The sequence below is a fragment of the Dendrobates tinctorius genome, unplaced genomic scaffold (assembly GCF_039654945.1).
Source record: "Dendrobates tinctorius isolate UK_male_01 unplaced genomic scaffold, ASM3965494v1 ptg000272l, whole genome shotgun sequence".
Lineage (NCBI taxonomy): Eukaryota > Metazoa > Chordata > Amphibia > Anura > Dendrobatidae > Dendrobates > Dendrobates tinctorius.
In genome coordinates this window covers 12,537,381-12,560,722 of record NW_027361939.1, presented here as the reverse complement: position 1 = coordinate 12,560,722, position 23,342 = coordinate 12,537,381, and the positions used below count along the sequence as shown (strand labels likewise).

Here is a 23,342-nt window from a genome sequence, read left to right as displayed (position 1 = left end):
TTTTCTTGGGATATTGTGTCACCCACTCAGAACTTTCTCACTGAAACGTTTCCGATTCGAAAGGAAACAGGAGCCTTAGTGACAGACAGAACACATGGATTGTTGCGTCCCTTGACGCTTTGGAGTAATAAGGTGTAGTTGAGAATGGTTTAAGCTATGAAACAAAATGAAATCTTGTGCTAAAGGTCAGTAAGAGCCACAAATACCCTGATGTTCAGCTTTTTTGACTGCAAAGTACAAAATCTACCTGAAATATTATTGTCTGGAAAATACATTTCTGTCTTGGATTGTTGGCAGTAGTACAGTAAAAGGTGCGTTCCCATACCGGGAGTCGAACACGGGCCGCCTGGGTGAAAACCAGGAATCCTAACCGCTAGACCATATGGGAATGGATAGCTACACACTGAGGTATCTATTGAAAAAAATCAGCTCGGGGGCTTGCACAAGAAACGTCTGCAGATTGGCACGTGCATCTTGCCTCGTTAGCGCAGTAGGTAGCGCGTCAGTCTCATAATCTGAAGGTCGTGAGTTCGATACTCACACGGGGCAGCGGGCTCCTCTTTTCCGAAGAGATATTGTCAAAAACTTAGAACTTTCCCCTTCATTTCTAACACGTTTCTGATAAGTAAGGATTTGTGAACCCAAATGACACATGGGATGCTGGTTCTCTTGACCCGTTTGCTGTATAAAGAGGCAGATGAGAGTGATTTGAGCTATGACAAAAAATTAAATCTTGTGCCAAAGGTCGTCACAATGAATGTAACCAAAAGCTGGTGTTCAGAATGATTGACAGCTAAGCGCAAAATCTACCTGAAATACTTTTGTCTGAAAAACACCCGCGTCAGTCTCATAATCTGAAGGTCGTGAGTTCGATCCTCACACGGGGCAGCAGGCTCCTCTTTTCCGAAGAGATTTTGTCAAAAACTTAGAACTTTCCCTTTCAGTTCTAACACGTTTCTGATAAGTAAGGATTTGTGAACCCAAATGACAGATGGGACACATGGGTTGCTGTTTCTCTTGACCCGTTTGCTGTATAAAGAGGCAGATGAGAGTGATTTGAGCTGTTTGACAGCTAAGCGCAAAATCTACCTGAAATACTTTTGTCTGAAAAACACCCGTCAGTAGCGAGCGCGTCAGTCTCATATTCTGAAGTTCGTGAGTTCGATCCTCACACGGGGAAGCGGTCTCCTCTTTTCTGAAGAGATTCTGTCACCAAATTAGAACTTTCCCTTTCAGATTTAAAATGTTTCTGATAAGTAAGAATTTGCGAACCCAAATGACAGACAGGACACATGGGTTGTTGATTCTCTTGACACGTTTGCTGTAAAAGGGGCTAGTTGAGATTGATTTGAGCTATGAAACCAAATTAAATCTTGTGCCAAAGTTCATCACAACGAACGGACCAAAAGATGGCGTTCAGAATTTTCGACAGCTTAACGCAAATTCTACCTGAAATACACCTTTGTCTTTGAATGTTGGTGGCAGTACAGAAAAGTACATTCCCATATCGGGAGTTGAACCCGGGCCACCTGGGTGAGAACCAGGAATCCTAACCGCTAGACCATATGGGAAAAGTTGTGCTGTCTTATCAGTGACAATCTGAAAAAAAATAAGTTTTCTACTTGGCACAAGCAACTTCTGCAGTTCTATTTGCGCAGCTTGCCTCGTTAACACAGTTGTAAGCAAATCAGTCTCATAAGCTGAAAGATGAACGTTCGATTCTTAGACGGGGTACTGGTCCCTCGTTTTCTCAATCGATTCTGTCTCCATCTTGGCTACAGGGCCACAGATTTTTCCGATTCAGTACCAAAACATAACCAATTTAGTTCCTAAACTGTTTCCACGTACAAGGCATGGGGCAGCTTTTGAATGTGTGTACTAGTTCCAAAGGAGTGTCACTCCCATAGCAGGAAGTAAACCAGTCGACCAGGGATACTAGGTCCTATCCACTTTTCCACGTGGGACAAGTTATACACTAAGCAGCAAGATAAATTAAAAAAAAAAAAAAAAAAAAAGAAGTTTTTGCTTTGATTAAATAGCTTTTACATCACAAAAGAAAAAAGTTGCCACATGAGCATGGTACTTAGCACGTCAGTTGGTAATCTGAAGTTCATGAGGTTTTTTCCTCACACGTGGAACTATTCTCCCCCCTTTTCTTGGGATATTGTGTCACCCACTCAGAACTTTCTCACTGAAACGTTTCCGATTCGAAAGGAAACAGGAGCCTTAGTGACAGAAAGAACACATGGATTGTTGCGTCCCTTGACGCTTTGGAGTAATAAGGTGTAGTTGAGAATGGTTTAAGCTATGAAACAAAATGAAATCTTGTGCTAAATGTCAGTAAGAGCCACAAATACCCTGATGTTCAGCATTTTTGACTGCAAAGTACAAAATCTACCTGAAATATTATTGTCTGGAAAATACATTTCTGTCTTTGATTGTTGGCAGTAGTACAGTAAAAGGTGCGTTCCCATACCGGGAGTCGAACGCGGGCCGCCTGGGTGAAAACCAGGATTCCTAACCGCTAGACCATATGGGAATGGATAGCTACACACTGAGGTATCTATTGAAAAAAATCAGCTCGGGGGCTTGCACAAGAAACGTCTGCAGATTGGCACGTGCATCTTGCCTCGTTAGCGCAGTAGGTAGCGCGTCAGTCTCATAATCTGAAGGTCGTGAGTTCGATCCTCACACGGGGCAGCAGGCTCCTCTTTTCCGAAGAGATTTTGTCAAAATCTTAGAACTTTCCCTTTCAGTTCTAACACGTTTCTGATAAGTAAGGATTTGTGAACCCAAATGACAGATGGGACACATGGGTTGCTGTTTCTCTTGACCCGTTTGCTGTATAAAGAGGCAGATGAGAGTGATTTGAGCTGTTTGACAGCTAAGCGCAAAATCTACCTGAAATACTTTTGTCTGAAAAACACCCGTCAGTAGCGAGCGCGTCAGTCTCATATTCTGAAGTTCGTGAGTTCGATCCTCACACGGGGAAGCGGTCTCCTCTTTTCTGAAGAGATTCTGTCACCAAATTAGAACTTTCCCTTTCAGATTTAAAATGTTTCTGATAAGTAAGAATTTGCGAACCCAAATGACAGACAGGACACATGGGTTGTTGATTCTCTTGACACGTTTGCTCTAAAAGGGGCTAGTTGAGATTGATTTGAGCTATGAAACCAAATTAAATCTTGTGCCAAAGTTCATCACAACGAACGGACCAAAAGATGGCGTTCAGAATTTTCGACAGCTTAACGCAAATTCTACCTGAAATACTTTTGTCTGAAAAACACCTTTGTCTTTGAATGTTGGTGGCAGTACAGAAAAGTACATTCCCATACCGGGAGTTGAACCCGGGTCGCCTGGGTGAGAACCAGGAATCCTAACCGCTAGACCATATGGGAAAAGATGTGCTGTCTTATCAGTGACAATCTGAAAAAAAATAAGTTTTCTACTTGGCACAAGCAACTTCTGCAGTTCTATTTGCGCAGCTTGCCTCGTTAACACAGTTGTAAGCAAATCAGTCTCATAAGCTGAAAGATGAACGTTCGATTGTTAGACGGGGTACTGGTCCCTCGTTTTCTCAATCGATTCTGTCTCCATCTTGGCTACAGGGCCACAGATTTTTACGATTCAGTACCAAAACATAACCAATTTAGTTCCTAAACTGTTTCCACGTACAAGGCACGGGGCAGCTTTCGAATGTGTGTACTAGTTCCAAAGGAGTGTCACTCCCATAGCAGGAAGTAAACCAGTCGACCAGGTTTACTAGGTCCTATCCACTTTTCCACGTGGGACAAGTTATACACTAAGCAGCAAGATAAATTAAAAAAAAAAAAGAAGTTTTTGCTTTGATTAAATAGCTTTTACATCACAAAAGAAAAAAGTTGCCACATGAGCATGGTACTTAGCACGTCAGTTGGTAATCTGAAGTTCATGATGTTTTTTCCTCACACGGGGAACTATTCTCCTCCCTTTTCTTGGGATATTGTGTCACCCACTCAGAACTTTCTCACTGAAACGTTTCCGATTCGAAAGGAAACAGGAGCCTTAGTGACAGACAGAACACATGGATTGTTGCGTCCCTTGACGCTTTGGAGTAATAAGGTGTAGTTGAGAATGGTTTAAGCTATGAAACAAAATGAAATCTTGTGCTAAAGGTCAGTAAGAGCCACAAATACCCTGATGTTCAGCATTTTTGACTGCAAAGTACAAAATCTACCTGAAATATTATTGTCTGGAAAATACATTTCTGTCTTGGATTGTTGGCAGTAGTACAGTAAAAGGTGCGTTCCCATACCGGGAGTCGAACACGGGCCGCCTGGGTGAAAACCAGGAATCCTAACCGCTAGACCATATGGGAATGGATAGCTACACACTGAGGTATCTATTGAAAAAAATTAGCTCGGGGGCTTGCACAAGAAACGTCTGCAGATTGGCACGTGCATCTTGCCTCGTTAGCGCAGTAGGTAGCGCGTCAGTCTCATAATCTGAAGGTCGTGAGTTCGATACTCACACGGGGCAGCGGGCTCCTCTTTTCCGAAGAGATATTGTCAAAAACTTAGAACTTTCCCCTTCATTTCTAACACGTTTCTGATAAGTAAGGATTTGTGAACCCAAATGACACATGGGATGCTGGTTCTCTTGACCCGTTTGCTGTATAAAGAGGCAGATGAGAGTGATTTGAGCTATGACAAAAAATTAAATCTTGTGCCAAAGGTCGTCACAATGAATGTAACCAAAAGCTGGTGTTCAGAATGATTGACAGCTAAGCGCAAAATCTACCTGAAATACTTTTGTCTGAAAAACACCCGCGTCAGTCTCATAATCTGAAGGTCGTGAGTTCGATCCTCACACGGGGCAGCAGGCTCCTCTTTTCCGAAGAGATTTTGTCAAAAACTTAGAACTTTCCCTTTCAGTTCTAACACGTTTCTGATAAGTAAGGATTTGTGAACCCAAATGACAGATGGGACACATGGGTTGCTGTTTCTCTTGACCCGTTTGCTGTATAAAGAGGCAGATGAGAGTGATTTGAGCTGTTTGACAGCTAAGCGCAAAATCTACCTGAAATACTTTTGTCTGAAAAACACCCGTCAGTAGCGAGCGCGTCAGTCTCATATTCTGAAGTTCGTGAGTTCGATCCTCACACGGGGAAGCGGTCTCCTCTTTTCTGAAGAGATTCTGTCACCAAATTAGAACTTTCCCTTTCAGATTTAAAATGTTTCTGATAAGTAAGAATTTGCGAACCCAAATGACAGACAGGACACATGGGTTGTTGATTCTCTTGACACGTTTGCTGTAAAAGGGGCTAGTTGAGATTGATTTGAGCTATGAAACCAAATTAAATCTTGTGCCAAAGTTCATCACAACGAACGGACCAAAAGATGGCGTTCAGAATTTTCGACAGCTTAACGCAAATTCTACCTGAAATACTTTTGTCTGAAAAACACCTTTGTCTTTGAATGTTGGTGGCAGTACAGAAAAGTACATTCCCATACCGGGAGTTGAACCCGGGCCACCTGGGTGAGAACCAGGAATCCTAACCGCTAGACCATATGGGAAAAGTTGTGCTGTCTTATCAGTGACAATCTGAAAAAAAATAAGTTTTCTACTTGGCACAAGCAACTTCTGCAGTTCTATTTGCGCAGCTTGCCTCGTTAACACAGTTGTAAGCAAATCAGTCTCATAAGCTGAAAGATGAACGTTCGATTCTTAGACGGGGTACTGGTCCCTCGTTTTCTCAATCGATTCTGTCTCCATCTTGGCTACAGGGCCACAGATTTTTCCGATTCAGTACCAAAACATAACCAATTTAGTTCCTAAACTGTTTCCACGTACAAGGCATGGGGCAGCTTTTGAATGTGTGTACTAGTTCCAAAGGAGTGTCACTCCCATAGCAGGAAGTAAACCAGTCGACCAGGGATACTAGGTCCTATCCACTTTTCCACGTGGGACAAGTTATACACTAAGCAGCAAGATAAATTAAAAAAAAAAAAAAAAAAAAAGAAGTTTTTGCTTTGATTAAATAGCTTTTACATCACAAAAGAAAAAAGTTGCCACATGAGCATGGTACTTAGCACGTCAGTTGGTAATCTGAAGTTCATGAGGTTTTTTCCTCACACGTGGAACTATTCTCCCCCCTTTTCTTGGGATATTGTGTCACCCACTCAGAACTTTCTCAATGAAACGTTTCCGATTCGAAAGGAAACAGGAGCCTTAGTGACAGAAAGAACACATGGATTGTTGCGTCCCTTGACGCTTTGGAGTAATAAGGTGTAGTTGAGAATGGTTTAAGCTATGAAACAAAATGAAATCTTGTGCTAAAGGTCAGTAAGAGCCACAAATACCCTGATGTTCAGCATTTTTGACTGCAAAGTAATAAATCTACCTGAAATATTATTGTCTGGAAAATACATTTCTGTCTTTGATTGTTGGCAGTAGTACAGTAAAAGGTGCGTTCCCATACCGGGAGTTGAACCCGGCCCGCCTGGGTGAGAACCAGGAATCCTAACCGCTAGACCATATGGGAAAAGATGTGCTGTCTTATCAGTGACAATCTGAAAAAAAATAAGTTTTCTACTTGGCACAAGCAACTTCTGCAGTTCTATTTGCGCAGCTTGCCTCGTTAACACAGTTGTAAGCAAATCAGTCTCATAAGCTGAAAAATGAACGTTCGATTCTTAGACGGGGTACTGGTCCCTCGTTTTCTCAATCGATTCTGTCTCTATCTTGGCTACAGGGCCACAGATTTTTCCGATTCAGTACCAAAACATAACCAATTTAGTTCCTAAACTGTTTCCACGTACAAGGCATGGGGCAGCTTTTGAATGTGTGTACTAGTTCCAAAGGAGTGTCACTCCCATAGCAGGAAGTAAACCAGTCGACCAGGGATACTAGGTCCTATCCACTTTTCCACGTGGGACAAGTTATACACTAAGCAGCAAGATAAATTAAAAAAAAAAAAAAAAAAAAAGAAGTTTTTGCTTTGATTAAATAGCTTTTACATCACAAAAGAAAAAAGTTGCCACATGAGCATGGTACTTAGCACGTCAGTTGGTAATCTGAAGTTCATGAGGTTTTTTCCTCACACGTGGAACTATTCTCCCCCCTTTTCTTGGGATATTGTGTCACCCACTCAGAACTTTCTCACTGAAACGTTTCCGATTCGAAAGGAAACAGGAGCCTTAGTGACAGAAAGAACACATGGATTGTTGCGTCCCTTGACGCTTTGGAGTAATAAGGTGTAGTTGAGAATGGTTTAAGCTATGAAACAAAATGAAATCTTGTGCTAAATGTCAGTAAGAGCCACAAATACCCTGATGTTCAGCATTTTTGACTGCAAAGTACAAAATCTACCTGAAATATTATTGTCTGGAAAATACATTTCTGTCTTTGATTGTTGGCAGTAGTACAGTAAAAGGTGCGTTCCCATACCGGGAGTCGAACGCGGGCCGCCTGGGTGAAAACCAGGAATCCTAACCGCTAGACCATATGGGAATGGATAGCTACACACTGAGGTATCTATTGAAAAAAATCAGCTCGGGGGCTTGCACAAGAAACGTCTGCAGATTGGCACGTGCATCTTGCCTCGTTAGCGCAGTAGGTAGCGCGTCAGTCTCATAATCTGAAGGTCGTGAGTTCGATCCTCACACGGGGCAGCAGGCTCCTCTTTTCCGAAGAGATTTTGTCAAAATCTTAGAACTTTCCCTTTCAGTTCTAACACGTTTCTGATAAGTAAGGATTTGTGAACCCAAATGACAGATGGGACACATGGGTTGCTGTTTCTCTTGACCCGTTTGCTGTATAAAGAGGCAGATGAGAGTGATTTGAGCTGTTTGACAGCTAAGCGCAAAATCTACCTGAAATACTTTTGTCTGAAAAACACCCGTCAGTAGCGAGCGCGTCAGTCTCATATTCTGAAGTTCGTGAGTTCGATCCTCACACGGGGAAGCGGTCTCCTCTTTTCTGAAGAGATTCTGTCACCAAATTAGAACTTTCCCTTTCAGATTTAAAATGTTTCTGATAAGTAAGAATTTGCGAACCCAAATGACAGACAGGACACATGGGTTGTTGATTCTCTTGACACGTTTGCTCTAAAAGGGGCTAGTTGAGATTGATTTGAGCTATGAAACCAAATTAAATCTTGTGCCAAAGTTCATCACAACGAACGGACCAAAAGATGGCGTTCAGAATTTTCGACAGCTTAACGCAAATTCTACCTGAAATACTTTTGTCTGAAAAACACCTTTGTCTTTGAATGTTGGTGGCAGTACAGAAAAGTACATTCCCATACCGGGAGTTGAACCCGGGTCGCCTGGGTGAGAACCAGGAATCCTAACCGCTAGACCATATGGGAAAAGATGTGCTGTCTTATCAGTGACAATCTGAAAAAAAATAAGTTTTCTACTTGGCACAAGCAACTTCTGCAGTTCTATTTGCGCAGCTTGCCTCGTTAACACAGTTGTAAGCAAATCAGTCTCATAAGCTGAAAGATGAACGTTCGATTGTTAGACGGGGTACTGGTCCCTCGTTTTCTCAATCGATTCTGTCTCCATCTTGGCTACAGGGCCACAGATTTTTCCGATTCAGTACCAAAACATAACCAATTTAGTTCCTAAACTGTTTCCACGTACAAGGCATGGGGCAGCTTTTGAATGTGTGTACTAGTTCCAAAGGAGTGTCACTCCCATAGCAGGAAGTAAACCAGTCGACCAGGGATACTAGGTCCTATCCACTTTTCAAGTGGGACAAGTTATACACTAAGCAGCAAGATAAATTAAAAAAAAAAAAAAAAAGAAGTTTTTGCTTTGATTAAATAGCTTTTACATCACAAAAGAAAAAAGTTGCCACATGAGCATGGTACTTAGCACGTCAGTTGGTAATCTGAAGTTCATGATGTTTTTTCCTCACACGGGGAACTATTCTCCTCCCTTTTCTTGGGATATTGTGTCACCCACTCAGAACTTTCTCACTGAAACGTTTCCGATTCGAAAGGAAACAGGAGCCTTAGTGACAGACAGAACACATGGATTGTTGCGTCCCTTGACGCTTTGGAGTAATAAGGTGTAGTTGAGAATGGTTTAAGCTATGAAACAAAATGAAATCTTGTGCTAAAGGTCAGTAAGAGCCACAAATACCCTGATGTTCAGCATTTTTGACTGCAAAGTACAAAATCTACCTGAAATATTATTGTCTGGAAAATACATTTCTGTCTTTGATTGTTGGCAGTAGTACAGTAAAAGGTGCGTTCCCATACCGGGAGTCGAACGCGGGCCGCCTGGGTGAAAACCAGGAATCCTAACCGCTAGACCATATGGGAATGGATAGCTACACACTGAGGTATCTATTGAAAAAAATCAGCTCGGGGGCTTGCACAAGAAACGTCTGCAGATTGGCACGTGCATCTTGCCTCGTTAGCGCAGTAGGTAGCGCGTCAGTCTCATAATCTGAAGGTCGTGAGTTCGATCTTCACACGGGGCAGCGGGCTCATCTTTTCCGAAGAGATTTTGTCAAAAACTTAGAACTTTCCCGTTCAGTTCTAACATGTTTCTGATAAGTAAGGATTTGTGAACCCAATTGACACATGGGTTGCTGGTTCTCTTGACTCGTTTGCTGTATAAAGAGGCAGATGAGAGTGATTTGAGCTATGAAAAAAAATTAAATCTTGTGCCAAAGGTCGTCACAATGAATGTAACCAAAAGCTGGTGTTCAGAATGATTGACAGCTAAGCGCAAAATCTACCTGAAATACTTTTGTCTGAAAAACACCCGCGTCAGTCTCATAATCTGAAGGTCGTGAGTTCGATCCTCACACGGGGCAGCAGGCTCCTCTTTTCCGAAGAGATTTTGTCAAAATCTTAGAACTTTCCCTTTCAGTTCTAACACGTTTCTGATAAGTAAGGATTTGTGAACCCAAATGACAGATGGGACACATGGGTTGCTGTTTCTCTTGACCCGTTTGCTGTATAAAGAGGCAGATGAGAGTGATTTGAGCTGTTTGACAGCTAAGCGCAAAATCTACCTGAAATACTTTTGTCTGAAAAACACCCGTCAGTAGCGAGCGCGTCAGTCTCATATTCTGAAGTTCGTGAGTTCGATCCTCACACGGGGAAGCGGTCTCCTCTTTTCTGAAGAGATTCTGTCACCAAATTAGAACTTTCCCTTTCAGATTTAAAATGTTTCTGATAAGTAAGAATTTGCGAACCCAAATGACAGACAGGACACATGGGTTGTTGATTCTCTTGACACGTTTGCTCTAAAAGGGGCTAGTTGAGATTGATTTGAGCTATGAAACCAAATTAAATCTTGTGCCAAAGTTCATCACAACGAACGGACCAAAAGATGGCGTTGAGAATTTTCGACAGCTTAACGCAAATTCTACCTGAAATACTTTTGTCTGAAAAACACCTTTGTCTTTGAATGTTGGTGGCAGTACAGAAAAGTACATTCCCATACCGGGAGTTGAACCCGGGTCGCCTGGGTGAAAACCAGGAATCCTAACCGCTAGACCATATGGGAAAAGATGTGCTGTCTTATCAGTGACAATCTGAAAAAAAATAAGTTTTCTACTTGGCACAAGCAACTTCTGCAGTTCTATTTGCGCAGCTTGCCTCGTTAACACAGTTGTAAGCAAATCAGTCTCATAAGCTGAAAGATGAACGTTCGATTGTTAGACGGGGTACTGGTCCGTCGTTTTCTCAATCGATTCTGTCTCCATCTTGGCTACAGGGCCACAGATTTTTCCGATTCAGTACCAAAACATAACCAATTTAGTTCCTAAACTGTTTCCACGTACAAGGCATGGGGCAGCTTTTGAATGTGTGTACTAGTTCCAAAGGAGTGTCACTCCCATAGCAGGAAGTAAACCAGTCGACCAGGGATACTAGGTCCTATCCACTTTTCCACGTGGGACAAGTTATACACTAAGCAGCAAGATAAATTAAAAAAAAAAAAAAAAAAAAAAGAAGTTTTTGCTTTGATTAAATAGCTTTTACATCACAAAAGAAAAAAGTTGCCACATGAGCATGGTACTTAGCACGTCAGTTGGTAATCTGAAGTTCATGAGGTTTTTTCCTCACACGTGGAACTATTCTCCCCCCTTTTCTTGGGATATTGTGTCACCCACTCAGAACTTTCTCACTGAAACGTTTCCGATTCGAAAGGAAACAGGAGCCTTAGTGACAGAAAGAACACATGGATTGTTGCGTCCCTTGACGCTTTGGAGTAATAAGGTGTAGTTGAGAATGGTTTAAGCTATGAAACAAAATGAAATCTTGTGCTAAATGTCAGTAAGAGCCACAAATACCCTGATGTTCAGCATTTTTGACTGCAAAGTACAAAATCTACCTGAAATATTATTGTCTGGAAAATACATTTCTGTCTTTGATTGTTGGCAGTAGTACAGTAAAAGGTGCGTTCCCATACCGGGAGTCGAACGCGGGCCGCCTGGGTGAAAACCAGGAATCCTAACCGCTAGACCATATGGGAATGGATAGCTAGACACTGAGGTATCTATTGAAAAAAATCAGCTCGGGGGCTTGCACAAGAAACGTCTGCAGATTGGCACGTGCATCTTGCCTCGTTAGCGCAGTAGGTAGCGCGTCAGTCTCATAATCTGAAGGTCGTGAGTTCGATCCTCACACGGGGCAGCAGGCTCCTCTTTTCCGAAGAGATTTTGTCAAAATCTTAGAACTTTCCCTTTCAGTTCTAACACGTTTCTGATAAGTAAGGATTTGTGAACCCAAATGACAGATGGGACACATGGGTTGCTGTTTCTCTTGACCCGTTTGCTGTATAAAGAGGCAGATGAGAGTGATTTGAGCTGTTTGACAGCTAAGCGCAAAATCTACCTGAAATACTTTTGTCTGAAAAACACCTGTCAGTAGCGAGCGCGTCAGTCTCATATTCTGAAGTTCGTGAGTTCGATCCTCACACGGGGAAGCGGTCTCCTCTTTTCTGAAGAGATTCTGTCACCAAATTAGAACTTTCCCTTTCAGATTTAAAATGTTTCTGATAAGTAAGAATTTGCGAACCCAAATGACAGACAGGACACATGGGTTGTTGATTCTCTTGACACGTTTGCTGTAAAAGGGGCTAGTTGAGATTGATTTGAGCTATGAAACCAAATTAAATCTTGTGCCAAAGTTCATCACAACGAACGGACCAAAAGATGGCGTTCAGAATTTTCGACAGCTTAACGCAAATTCTACCTGAAATACTTTTGTCTGAAAAACACCTTTGTCTTTGAATGTTGGTGGCAGTACAGAAAAGTACATTCCCATACCGGGAGTTGAACCCGGGTCGCCTGCGTGAGAACCAGGAATCCTAACCGCTAGACCATATGGGAAAAGATGTGCTGTCTTATCAGTGACAATCTGAAAAAAAATAAGTTTTCTACTTGGCACAAGCAACTTCTGCAGTTCTATTTGCGCAGCTTGCCTCGTTAACACAGTTGTAAGCAAATCAGTCTCATAAGCTGAAAGATGAACGTTCGATTGTTAGACGGGGTACTGGTCCCTCGTTTTCTCAATCGATTCTGTCTCCATCTTGGCTACAGGGCCACAGATTTTTCCGATTCAGTACCAAAACATAACCAATTTAGTTCCTAAACTGTTTCCACGTACAAGGCACGGGGCAGCTTTCGAATGTGTGTACTAGTTCCAAAGGAGTGTCACTCCCATAGCAGGAAGTAAACCAGTCGACCAGGGATACTAGGTCCTATCCACTTTTCCACGTGGGACAAGTTATACACTAAGCAGCAAGATAAATTAAAAAAAAAAAAAAAAGAAGTTTTTGCTTTGATTAAATAGCTTTTACATCACAAAAGAAAAAAGTTGCCACATGAGCATGGTACTTAGCACGTCAGTTGGTAATCTGAAGTTCATGAGGTTTTTTCCTCACACGTGGAACTATTCTCCCCCCTTTTCTTGGGATATTGTGTCACCCACTCAGAACTTTCTCAATGAAACGTTTCCGATTCGAAAGGAAACAGGAGCCTTAGTGACAGAAAGAACACATGGATTGTTGCGTCCCTTGACGCTTTGGAGTAATAAGGTGTAGTTGAGAATGGTTTAAGCTATGAAACAAAATGAAATCTTGTGCTAAAGGTCAGTAAGAGCCACAAATACCCTGATGTTCAGCATTTTTGACTGCAAAGTACAAAATCTACCTGAAATATTATTGTCTGGAAAATACATTTCTGTCTTTGATTGTTGGCAGTAGTACAGTAAAAGGTGCGTTCCCATACCGGGAGTTGAACCCGGCCCGCCTGGGTGAGAACCAGGAATCCTAACCGCTATACCATATGGGAAAAGATGTGCTGTCTTATCAGTGACAATCTGAAAAAAAATAAGTTTTCTACTTGGCACAAGCAACTTCTGCAGTTCTATTTGCGCAGCTTGCCTCGTTAACACAGTTGTAAGCAAATCAGTCTCATAAGCTGAAAGATGAACGTTCGATTGTTAGACGGGGTACTGGTCCCTCGTTTTCTCAATCGATTCTGTCTCCATCTTGGCTACAGGGCCACAGATTTTTCCGATTCAGTACCAAAACATAACCAATTTAGTTCCTAAACTGTTTCCACGTACAAGGCATGGGGCAGCTTTTGAATGTGTGTACTAGTTCCAAAGGAGTGTCACTCCCATAGCAGGAAGTAAACCAGTCGACCAGGGATACTAGGTCCTATCCACTTTTCCACGTGGGACAAGTTATACACTAAGCAGCAAGATAAATTAAAAAAAAAAAAAAAAAAAAAGAAGTTTTTGCTTTGATTAAATAGCTTTTACATCACAAAAGAAAAAAGTTGCCACATGAGCATGGTACTTAGCACGTCAGTTGGTAATCTGAAGTTCATGAGGTTTTTTCCTCACACGTGGAACTATTCTCCCCCCTTTTCTTGGGATATTGTGTCACCCACTCAGAACTTTCTCACTGAAACGTTTCCGATTCGAAAGGAAACAGGAGCCTTAGTGACAGAAAGAACACATGGATTGTTGCGTCCCTTGACGCTTTGGAGTAATAAGGTGTAGTTGAGAATGGTTTAAGCTATGAAACAAAATGAAATCTTGTGCTAAATGTCAGTAAGAGCCACAAATACCCTGATGTTCAGCATTTTTGACTGCAAAGTACAAAATCTACCTGAAATATTATTGTCTGGAAAATACATTTCTGTCTTTGATTGTTGGCAGTAGTACAGTAAAAGGTGCGTTCCCATACCGGGAGTCGAACGCGGGCCGCCTGGGTGAAAACCAGGAATCCTAACCGCTAGACCATATGGGAATGGATAGCTACACACTGAGGTATCTATTGAAAAAAATCAGCTCGGGGGCTTGCACAAGAAACGTCTGCAGATTGGCAAGTGCATCTTGCCTCGTTAGCGCAGTAGGTAGCGCGTCAGTCTCATAATCTGAAGGTCGTGAGTTCGATCTTCACACGGGGCAGCGGGCTCCTCTTTTCCGAAGAGATTTTGTCAAAAACTTAGAACTTTCCCGTTCAGTTCTAACATGTTTCTGATAAGTAAGGATTTGTGAACCCAAATGACACATGGGTTGCTGGTTCTCTTGACTCGTTTGCTGTATAAAGAGGCAGATGAGAGTGATTTGAGCTATGAAAAAAAATTAAATCTTGTGCCAAAGGTCGTCACAATGAATGTAACCAAAAGCTGGTGTTCAGAATGATTGACAGCTAAGCGCAAAATCTACCTGAAATACTTTTGTCTGAAAAACACCCGCGTCAGTCTCATAATCTGAAGGTCGTGAGTTCGATCCTCACACGGGGCAGCAGGCTCCTCTTTTCCGAAGAGATTTTGTCAAAATCTTAGAACTTTCCCTTTCAGTTCTAACACGTTTCTGATAAGTAAGGATTTGTGAACCCAAATGACAGATGGGACACATGGGTTGCTGTTTCTCTTGACCCGTTTGCTGTATAAAGAGGCAGATGAGAGTGATTTGAGCTGTTTGACAGCTAAGCGCAAAATCTACCTGAAATACTTTTGTCTGAAAAACACCCGTCAGTAGCGAGCGCGTCAGTCTCATATTCTGAAGTTCGTGAGTTCGATCCTCACACGGGGAAGCGGTCTCCTCTTTTCTGAAGAGATTCTGTCACCAAATTAGAACTTTCCCTTTCAGATTTAAAATGTTTCTGATAAGTAAGAATTTGCGAACCCAAATGACAGACAGGACACATGGGTTGTTGATTCTCTTGACACGTTTGCTCTAAAAGGGGCTAGTTGAGATTGATTTGAGCTATGAAACCAAATTAAATCTTGTGCCAAAGTTCATCACAACGAACGGACCAAAAGATGGCGTTCAGAATTTTCGACAGCTTAACGCAAATTCTACCTGAAATACTTTTGTCTGAAAAACACCTTTGTCTTTGAATGTTGGTGGCAGTACAGAAAAGTACATTACCATACCGGGAGTTGAACCCGGGTCGCCTGGGTGAGAACCAGGAATCCTAACCGCTAGACCATATGGGAAAAGATGTGCTGTCTTATCAGTGACAATCTGAAAAAAAATAAGTTTTCTACTTGGCACAAGCAACTTCTGCAGTTCTATTTGCGCAGCTTGCCTCGTTAACACAGTTGTAAGCAAATCAGTCTCATAAGCTGAAAGATGAACGTTCGATTGTTAGACGGGGTACTGGTCCCTCGTTTTCTCAATCGATTCTGTCTCCATCTTGGCTACAGGGCCACAGATTTTTCCGATTCAGTACCAAAACATAACCAATTTAGTTCCTAAACTGTTTCCACGTACAAGGCACGGGGCAGCTTTCGAATGTGTGTACTAGTTCCAAAGGAGTGTCACTCCCATAGCAGGAAGTAAACCAGTCGACCAGGGATACTAGGTCCTATCCACTTTTCCACGTGGGACAAGTTATACACTAAGCAGCAAGATAAATTAAAAAAAAAAAAAAAAAGAAGTTTTTGCTTTGATTAAATAGCTTTTACATCACAAAAGAAAAAAGTTGCCACATGAGCATGGTACTTAGCACGTCAGTTGGTAATCTGAAGTTCATGATGTTTTTTCCTCACACGGGGAACTATTCTCCTCCCTTTTCTTGGGATATTGTGTCACCCACTCAGAACTTTCTCACTGAAACGTTTCCGATTCGAAAGGAAACAGGAGCCTTAGTGACAGAAAGAACACATGGATTGTTGCGTCCCTTGACGCTTTGGAGTAATAAGGTCTAGTTGAGAATGGTTTAAGCTATGAAACAAAATGAAATCTTGTGCTAAAGGTCAGTAAGAGCCACAAATACCCTGATGTTCAGCATTTTTGACTGCAAAGTACAAAATCTACCTGAAATATTATTGTCTGGAAAATACATTTCTGTCTTTGATTGTTGGCAGTAGTACAGTAAAAGGTGCGTTCCCATACCGGGAGTTGAACCCGGCCCGCCTGGGTGAGAACCAGGAATCCTAACCGCTAAACCATATGGGAAAAGATGTGCTGTCTTATCAGTGACAATCTGAAAAAAAATAAGTTTTCTACTTGGCACAAGCAACTTCTGCAGTTCTATTTGCGCAGCTTGCCTCGTTAACACAGTTGTAAGCAAATCAGTCTCATAAGCTGAAAGATGAACGTTCGATTCTTAGACGGGGTACTGGTCCCTCGTTTTCTCAATCGATTCTGTCTCCATCTTGGCTACAGGGCCACAGATTTTTCCGATTCAGTACCAAAACATAACCAATTTAGTTCCTAAACTGTTTCCACGTACAAGGCATGGGGCAGCTTTTGAATGTGTGTACTAGTTCCAAAGGAGTGTCACTCCCATAGCAGGAAGTAAACCAGTCGACCAGGGATACTAGGTCCTATCCACTTTTCCACGTGGGACAAGTTATACACTAAGCAGCAAGATAAATTAAAAAAAAAAAAAAAAAAAAAGAAGTTTTTGCTTTGATTAAATAGCTTTTACATCACAAAAGAAAAAAGTTGCCACATGAGCATGGTACTTAGCACGTCAGTTGGTAATCTGAAGTTCATGAGGTTTTTTCCTCACACGTGGAACTATTCTCCCCCCTTTTCTTGGGATATTGTGTCACCCACTCAGAACTTTCTCACTGAAACGTTTCCGATTCGAAAGGAAACAGGAGCCTTAGTGACAGAAAGAACACATGGATTGTTGCGTCCCTTGACGCTTTGGAGTAATAAGGTGTAGTTGAGAATGGTTTAAGCTATGAAACAAAATGAAATCTTGTGCTAAAGGTCAGTAAGAGCCACAAATACCCTGATGTTCAGCATTTTTGACTGCAAAGTACAAAATCTACCTGAAATATTATTGTCTGGAAAATACATTTCTGTCTTTGATTGTTGGCAGTAGTACAGTAAAAGGTGCGTTCCCATACCGGGAGTCGAACGCGGGCCGCCTGGGTGAAAACCAGGAATCCTAACCGCTAGACCATATGGGAATGGATAGCTACACACTGAGGTATCTATTGAAAAAAATCAGCTCGGGGGCTTGCACAAGAAACGTCTGCAGATTGGCACGTGCATCTTGCCTCGTTAGCGCAGTAGGTAGCGCGTCAGTCTCATAATCTGAAGGTCGTGAGTTCGATCTTCACACGGGGCAGCGGGCTCCTCTTTTCCGAAGAGATTTTGTCAAAAACTTAGAACTTTCCCGTTCAGTTCTAACATGTTTCTGATAAGTAAGGATTTGTGAACCCAAATGACACATGGGTTGCTGGTTCTCTTGACTCGTTTGCTGTATAAAGAGGCAGATGAGAGTGATTTGAGCTATGAAGAAAAATTAAATCTTGTGCCAAAGGTCGTCACAATGAATGTAACCAAAAGCTGGTGTTCAGAATGATTGACAGCTAAGCGCAAAATCTACCTGAAATACTTTTGTCTGAAAAACACCCGCGTCAGTCTCATAATCTGAAGGTCGTGAGTTCGATCCTCACACGGGGCAGCAGGCTCCTCTTTTCCGAAGAGATTTTGTCAAAATCTTAGAACTTTCCCTTTCAGTTCTAACACGTTTCTGATAAGTAAGGATTTGTGAACCCAAATGACAGATGGGACACATGGGTTGCTGTTTCTCTTGACCCGTTTGCTGTATAAAGAGGCAGATGAGAGTGATTTGAGCTGTTTGACAGCTAAGCGCAAAATCTACCTGAAATACTTTTGTCTGAAAAACACCCGTCAGTAGCGAGCGCGTCAGTCTCATATTCTGAAGTTCGTGAGTTCGATCCTCACACGGGGAAGCGGTCTCCTCTTTTCTGAAGAGATTCTGTCACCAAATTAGAACTTTCCCTTTCAGATTTAAAATGTTTCTGATAAGTAAGAATTTGCGAACCCAAATGACAGACAGGACACATGGGTTGTTGATTCTCTTGACACGTTTGCTGTAAAAGGGGCTAGTTGAGATTGATTTGAGCTATGAAACCAAATTAAATCTTGTGCCAAAGTTCATCACAACGAACGGACCAAAAGATGGCGTTCAGAATTTTCGACAGCTTAACGCAAATTCTACCTGAAATACTTTTGTCTGAAAAACACCTTTGTCTTTGAATGTTGGTGGCAGTACAGAAAAGTACATTCCCATACCGGGAGTTGAACCCGGCCCGCCTGGGTAAGAACCAGGAATCCTAACCGCTAGACCATATGGGAAAAGATGTGCTGTCTTATCAGTGACAATCTGAAAAAAAATAAGTTTTCTACTTGGCACAAGCAACTTCTGCAGTTCTATTTGCGCAGCTTGCCTCGTTAACACAGTTGTAAGCAAATCAGTCTCATAAGCTGAAAGATGAACGTTCGATTGTTAGACGGGGTACTGGTCCCTCGTTTTCTCAATCGATTCTGTCTCCATCTTGGCTACAGGGCCACAGATTTTTCCGATTCAGTACCAAAACATAACCAATTTAGTTCCTAAACTGTTTCCACGTACAAGGCACGGGGCAGCTTTTGAATGTGTGTACTAGTTCCAAAGGAGTGTCACTCCCATAGCAGGAAGTAAACCAGTCGACCAGGGATACTAGGTCCTATCCACTTTTCCACGTGGGACAAGTTATACACTAAGCAGCAAGATAAATTAAAAAAAAAAAAAAAAAGAAGTTTTTGCTTTGATTAAATAGCTTTTACATCACAAAAGAAAAAAGTTGCCACATGAGCATGGTACTTAGCACGTCAGTTGGTAATCTGAAGTTCATGAGGTTTTTTCCTCACACGTGGAACTATTCTCCCCCCTTTTCTTGGGATATTGTGTCACCCACTCAGAACTTTCTCAATGAAACGTTTCCGATTCGAAAGGAAACAGGAGCCTTAGTGACAGAAAGAACACATGGATTGTTGCGTCCCTTGACGCTTTGGAGTAATAAGGTGTAGTTGAGAATGGTTTAAGCTATGAAACAAAATGAAATCTTGTGCTAAAGGTCAGTAAGAGCCACAAATACCCTGATGTTAAGCATTTTTGACTGCAAAGTAATAAATCTACCTGAAATATTATTGTCTGGAAAATACATTTCTGTCTTTGATTGTTGGCAGTAGTACAGTAAAAGGTGCGTTCCCATACCGGGAGTTGAACCCGGCCCGCCTGGGTGAGAACCAGGAATCCTAACCGCTAGACCATATGGGAAAAGATGTGCTGTCTTATCAGTGACAATCTGAAAAAAAATAAGTTTTCTACTTGGCACAAGCAACTTCTGCAGTTCTATTTGCGCAGCTTGCCTCGTTAACACAGTTGTAAGCAAATCAGTCTCATAAGCTGAAAGATGAACGTTCGATTCTTAGACGGGGTACTGGTCCCTCGTTTTCTCAATCGATTCTGTCTCCATCTTGGCTACAGGGCCACAGATTTTTCCGATTCAGTACCAAAACATAACCAATTTAGTTCCTAAACTGTTTCCACGTACAAGGCATGGGGCAGCTTTTGAATGTGTGTACTAGTTCCAAAGGAGTGTCACTCCCATAGGAGGAAGTAAACCAGTCGACCAGGGATACTAGGTCCTATCCACTTTTCCACGTGGGACAAGTTATACACTAAGCAGCAAGATAAATTAAAAAAAAAAAAAAAAAAAAAAGAAGTTTTTGCTTTGATTAAATAGCTTTTACATCACAAAAGAAAAAAGTTGCCACATGAGCATGGTACTTAGCACGTCAGTTGGTAATCTGAAGTTCATGAGGTTTTTTCCTCACACGTGGAACTATTCTCCCCCCTTTTCTTGGGATATTGTGTCACCCACTCAGAACTTTCTCACTGAAACGTTTCCGATTCGAAAGGAAACAGGAGCCTTAGTGACAGAAAGAACACATGGATTGTTGCGTCCCTTGACGCTTTGGAGTAATAAGGTGTAGTTGAGAATGGTTTAAGCTATGAAACAAAATGAAATCTTGTGCTAAATGTCAGTAAGAGCCACAAATACCCTGATGTTCAGCATTTTTGACTGCAAAGTACAAAATCTACCTGAAATATTATTGTCTGGAAAATACATTTCTGTCTTTGATTGTTGGCAGTAGTACAGTAAAAGGTGCGTTCCCATACCGGGAGTCGAACGCGGGCCGCCTGGGTGAAAACCAGGAATCCTAACCGCTAGACCATATGGGAATGGATAGCTACACACTGAGGTATCTATTGAAAAAAATCAGCTCGGGGGCTTGCACAAGAAACGTCTGCAGATTGGCACGTGCATCTTGCCTCGTTAGCGCAGTAGGTAGCGCGTCAGTCTCATAATCTGAAGGTCGTGAGTTCGATCCTCACACGGGGCAGCAGGCTCCTCTTTTCCGAAGAGATTTTGTCAAAATCTTAGAACTTTCCCTTTCAGTTCTAACACGTTTCTGATAAGTAAGGATTTGTGAACCAAATGACAGATGGGACACATGGGTTGCTGTTTCTCTTGACCCGTTTGCTGTATAAAGAGGCAGATGAGAGTGATTTGAGCTGTTTGACAGCTAAGCGCAAAATCTACCTGAAATACTTTTGTCTGAAAAACACCCGTCAGTAGCGAGCGCGTCAGTCTCATATTCTGAAGTTCGTGAGTTCGATCCTCACACGGGGAAGCGGTCTCCTCTTTTCTGAAGAGATTCTGTCACCAAATTAGAACTTTCCCTTTCAGATTTAAAATGTTTCTGATAAGTAAGAATTTGCGAACCCAAATGACAGACAGGACACATGGGTTGTTGATTCTCTTGACACGTTTGCTCTAAAAGGGGCTAGTTGAGATTGATTTGAGCTATGAAACCAAATTAAATCTTGTGCCAAAGTTCATCACAACGAACGGACCAAAAGATGGCGTTCAGAATTTTCGACAGCTTAACGCAAATTCTACCTGAAATACTTTTGTCTGAAAAACACCTTTGTCTTTGAATGTTGGTGGCAGTACAGAAAAGTACATTCCCATACCGGGAGTTGAACCCAGGTCGCCTGGGTGAGAACCAGGAATCCTAACCGCTAGACCATATGGGAAAAGTTGTGCTGTCTTATCAGTGACAATCTGAAAAAAAATAAGTTTTCTACTTGGCACAAGCAACTTCTGCAGTTCTATTTGCGCAGCTTGCCTCGTTAACACAGTTGTAAGCAAATCAGTCTCATAAGCTGAAAGATGAACGTTCGATTGTTAGACGGGGTACTGGTCCCTCGTTTTCTCAATCGATTCTGTCTCCATCTTGGCTACAGGGCCACAGATTTTTCCGATTCAGTACCAAAACATAACCAATTTAGTTCCTAAACTGTTTCCACGTACAAGGCATGGGGCAGCTTTTGAATGTGTGTACTAGTTCCAAAGGAGTGTCACTCCCATAGCAGGAAGTAAACCAGTCGACCAGGGATACTAGGTCCTATCCACTTTTCCACGTGGGACAAGTTATACACTAAGCAGCAAGATAAATTAAAAAAAAAAAAAAAAAAAAAGAAGTTTTTGCTTTGATTAAATAGCTTTTACATCACAAAAGAAAAAAGTTGCCACATGAGCATGGTACTTAGCACGTCAGTTGGTAATCTGAAGTTCATGAGGTTTTTTCCTCACACGTGGAACTATTCTCCCCCCTTTTCTTGGGATATTGTGTCACCCACTCAGAACTTTCTCAATGAAACGTTTCCGATTCGAAAGGAAACAGGAGCCTTAGTGACAGAAAGAACACATGGATTGTTGCGTCCCTTGACGCTTTGGAGTAATAAGGTGTAGTTGAGAATGGTTTAAGCTATGAAACAAAATGAAATCTTGTGCTAAAGGTCAGTAAGAGCCACAAATACCCTGATGTTCAGCATTTTTGACTGCAAAGTACAAAATCTACCTGAAATATTATTGTCTGGAATATACATTTCTGTCTTTGATTGTTGGCAGTAGTACAGTAAAAGGTGCGTTCCCATACCGGGAGTCGAACACGGGCCGCCTGGGTGAAAACCAGGAATCCTATCCGCTAGACCATATGGGAATGGATAGCTACACACTGAGGTATCTATTGAAAAAAATCAGCTCGGGGGCTTGCACAAGAAACGTCTGCAGATTGGCACGTGCATCTTGCCTCGTTAGCGCAGTAGGTAGCGCGTCAGTCTCATAATCTGAAGGTCGTGAGTTCGATACTCACACGGGGCAGCGGGCTCCTCTTTTCCGAAGAGATATTGTCAAAAACTTAGAACTTTCCCCTTCATTTCTAACACGTTTCTGATAAGTAAGGATTTGTGAACCCAAATGACACATGGGTTGCTGGTTCTCTTGACCCGTTTGCTGTATAAAGAGGCAGATGAGAGTGATTTGAGCTATGACAAAAAATTAAATCTTGTGCCAAAGGTCGTCACAATGAATGTAACCAAAAGCTGGTGTTCAGAATGATTGACAGCTAAGCGCAAAATCTACCTGAAATACTTTTGTCTGAAAAACACCCGCGTCAGTCTCATAATCTGAAGGTCGTGAGTTCGATCCTCACACGGGGCAGCAGGCTCCTCTTTTCCGAAGAGATTTTGTCAAAAACTTAGAACTTTCCCTTTCAGTTCTAACACGTTTCTGATAAGTAAGGATTTGTGAACCCAAATGACAGATGGGACACATGGGTTGCTGTTTCTCTTGACCCGTTTGCTGTATAAAGAGGCAGATGAGAGTGATTTGAGCTGTTTGACAGCTAAGAGCAAAATCTACCTGAAATACTTTTGTCTGAAAAACACCCGTCAGTAGCGAGCGCGTCAGTCTCATATTCTGAAGTTCGTGAGTTCGATCCTCACACGGGGAAGCGGTCTCCTCTTTTCTGAAGAGATTCTGTCACCAAATTAGAACTTTCCCTTTCAGATTTAAAATGTTTCTGATAAGTAAGAATTTGCGAACCCAAATGACAGACAGGACACATGGGTTGTTGATTCTCTTGACACGTTTGCTGTAAAAGGGGCTAGTTGAGATTGATTTGAGCTATGAAACCAAATTAAATC

At 42.0% G+C, this 23,342-nt stretch overlaps 28 non-coding genes across 28 annotated transcripts; 10 read left to right on the top strand and 18 right to left on the bottom strand.

Annotated features, from left to right (window-relative positions):
* Positions 1-316: 316 nt before the first annotated feature.
* TRNAE-UUC (transfer RNA glutamic acid (anticodon UUC)) lies at positions 317-388 on the bottom strand. Its single transcript has one exon. It is a non-coding gene; the product is annotated as a tRNA-Glu (tRNA).
* Positions 389-476: 88 nt separating this feature from the next.
* On the top strand, positions 477-549 carry TRNAM-CAU (transfer RNA methionine (anticodon CAU)). The gene has a single exon. It is a non-coding gene; the product is annotated as a tRNA-Met (tRNA).
* Positions 550-1,499: 950 nt separating this feature from the next.
* On the bottom strand, positions 1,500-1,571 carry TRNAE-CUC (transfer RNA glutamic acid (anticodon CUC)). The gene has a single exon. It is a non-coding gene; the product is annotated as a tRNA-Glu (tRNA).
* A 1,056-nt stretch (positions 1,572-2,627) lies between these two features.
* Positions 2,628-2,700, top strand: TRNAM-CAU (transfer RNA methionine (anticodon CAU)). The gene has a single exon. It is a non-coding gene; the product is annotated as a tRNA-Met (tRNA).
* A 626-nt stretch (positions 2,701-3,326) lies between these two features.
* TRNAE-CUC (transfer RNA glutamic acid (anticodon CUC)) lies at positions 3,327-3,398 on the bottom strand. Its single transcript has one exon. It is a non-coding gene; the product is annotated as a tRNA-Glu (tRNA).
* Positions 3,399-4,285: 887 nt separating this feature from the next.
* TRNAE-UUC (transfer RNA glutamic acid (anticodon UUC)) lies at positions 4,286-4,357 on the bottom strand. Its single transcript has one exon. It is a non-coding gene; the product is annotated as a tRNA-Glu (tRNA).
* An 88-nt stretch (positions 4,358-4,445) lies between these two features.
* On the top strand, positions 4,446-4,518 carry TRNAM-CAU (transfer RNA methionine (anticodon CAU)). Its single transcript has one exon. It is a non-coding gene; the product is annotated as a tRNA-Met (tRNA).
* A 965-nt stretch (positions 4,519-5,483) lies between these two features.
* Positions 5,484-5,555, bottom strand: TRNAE-CUC (transfer RNA glutamic acid (anticodon CUC)). The gene has a single exon. It is a non-coding gene; the product is annotated as a tRNA-Glu (tRNA).
* Positions 5,556-6,451: 896 nt separating this feature from the next.
* On the bottom strand, positions 6,452-6,523 carry TRNAE-CUC (transfer RNA glutamic acid (anticodon CUC)). Its single transcript has one exon. It is a non-coding gene; the product is annotated as a tRNA-Glu (tRNA).
* An 896-nt stretch (positions 6,524-7,419) lies between these two features.
* Positions 7,420-7,491, bottom strand: TRNAE-UUC (transfer RNA glutamic acid (anticodon UUC)). Its single transcript has one exon. It is a non-coding gene; the product is annotated as a tRNA-Glu (tRNA).
* Positions 7,492-7,579: 88 nt separating this feature from the next.
* On the top strand, positions 7,580-7,652 carry TRNAM-CAU (transfer RNA methionine (anticodon CAU)). The gene has a single exon. It is a non-coding gene; the product is annotated as a tRNA-Met (tRNA).
* A 626-nt stretch (positions 7,653-8,278) lies between these two features.
* Positions 8,279-8,350, bottom strand: TRNAE-CUC (transfer RNA glutamic acid (anticodon CUC)). Its single transcript has one exon. It is a non-coding gene; the product is annotated as a tRNA-Glu (tRNA).
* An 891-nt stretch (positions 8,351-9,241) lies between these two features.
* Positions 9,242-9,313, bottom strand: TRNAE-UUC (transfer RNA glutamic acid (anticodon UUC)). Its single transcript has one exon. It is a non-coding gene; the product is annotated as a tRNA-Glu (tRNA).
* Positions 9,314-9,401: 88 nt separating this feature from the next.
* Positions 9,402-9,474, top strand: TRNAM-CAU (transfer RNA methionine (anticodon CAU)). Its single transcript has one exon. It is a non-coding gene; the product is annotated as a tRNA-Met (tRNA).
* Positions 9,475-10,439: 965 nt separating this feature from the next.
* TRNAE-UUC (transfer RNA glutamic acid (anticodon UUC)) lies at positions 10,440-10,511 on the bottom strand. Its single transcript has one exon. It is a non-coding gene; the product is annotated as a tRNA-Glu (tRNA).
* Positions 10,512-11,408: 897 nt separating this feature from the next.
* TRNAE-UUC (transfer RNA glutamic acid (anticodon UUC)) lies at positions 11,409-11,480 on the bottom strand. The gene has a single exon. It is a non-coding gene; the product is annotated as a tRNA-Glu (tRNA).
* An 88-nt stretch (positions 11,481-11,568) lies between these two features.
* On the top strand, positions 11,569-11,641 carry TRNAM-CAU (transfer RNA methionine (anticodon CAU)). The gene has a single exon. It is a non-coding gene; the product is annotated as a tRNA-Met (tRNA).
* A 2,557-nt stretch (positions 11,642-14,198) lies between these two features.
* Positions 14,199-14,270, bottom strand: TRNAE-UUC (transfer RNA glutamic acid (anticodon UUC)). Its single transcript has one exon. It is a non-coding gene; the product is annotated as a tRNA-Glu (tRNA).
* An 88-nt stretch (positions 14,271-14,358) lies between these two features.
* TRNAM-CAU (transfer RNA methionine (anticodon CAU)) lies at positions 14,359-14,431 on the top strand. Its single transcript has one exon. It is a non-coding gene; the product is annotated as a tRNA-Met (tRNA).
* A 1,929-nt stretch (positions 14,432-16,360) lies between these two features.
* On the bottom strand, positions 16,361-16,432 carry TRNAE-CUC (transfer RNA glutamic acid (anticodon CUC)). Its single transcript has one exon. It is a non-coding gene; the product is annotated as a tRNA-Glu (tRNA).
* An 896-nt stretch (positions 16,433-17,328) lies between these two features.
* Positions 17,329-17,400, bottom strand: TRNAE-UUC (transfer RNA glutamic acid (anticodon UUC)). Its single transcript has one exon. It is a non-coding gene; the product is annotated as a tRNA-Glu (tRNA).
* An 88-nt stretch (positions 17,401-17,488) lies between these two features.
* Positions 17,489-17,561, top strand: TRNAM-CAU (transfer RNA methionine (anticodon CAU)). Its single transcript has one exon. It is a non-coding gene; the product is annotated as a tRNA-Met (tRNA).
* Positions 17,562-19,490: 1,929 nt separating this feature from the next.
* TRNAE-CUC (transfer RNA glutamic acid (anticodon CUC)) lies at positions 19,491-19,562 on the bottom strand. Its single transcript has one exon. It is a non-coding gene; the product is annotated as a tRNA-Glu (tRNA).
* Positions 19,563-20,459: 897 nt separating this feature from the next.
* TRNAE-UUC (transfer RNA glutamic acid (anticodon UUC)) lies at positions 20,460-20,531 on the bottom strand. Its single transcript has one exon. It is a non-coding gene; the product is annotated as a tRNA-Glu (tRNA).
* An 88-nt stretch (positions 20,532-20,619) lies between these two features.
* TRNAM-CAU (transfer RNA methionine (anticodon CAU)) lies at positions 20,620-20,692 on the top strand. Its single transcript has one exon. It is a non-coding gene; the product is annotated as a tRNA-Met (tRNA).
* A 625-nt stretch (positions 20,693-21,317) lies between these two features.
* TRNAE-CUC (transfer RNA glutamic acid (anticodon CUC)) lies at positions 21,318-21,389 on the bottom strand. Its single transcript has one exon. It is a non-coding gene; the product is annotated as a tRNA-Glu (tRNA).
* An 896-nt stretch (positions 21,390-22,285) lies between these two features.
* TRNAE-UUC (transfer RNA glutamic acid (anticodon UUC)) lies at positions 22,286-22,357 on the bottom strand. Its single transcript has one exon. It is a non-coding gene; the product is annotated as a tRNA-Glu (tRNA).
* An 88-nt stretch (positions 22,358-22,445) lies between these two features.
* Positions 22,446-22,518, top strand: TRNAM-CAU (transfer RNA methionine (anticodon CAU)). Its single transcript has one exon. It is a non-coding gene; the product is annotated as a tRNA-Met (tRNA).
* The last annotated feature ends 824 nt before the right edge of the window (positions 22,519-23,342 follow it).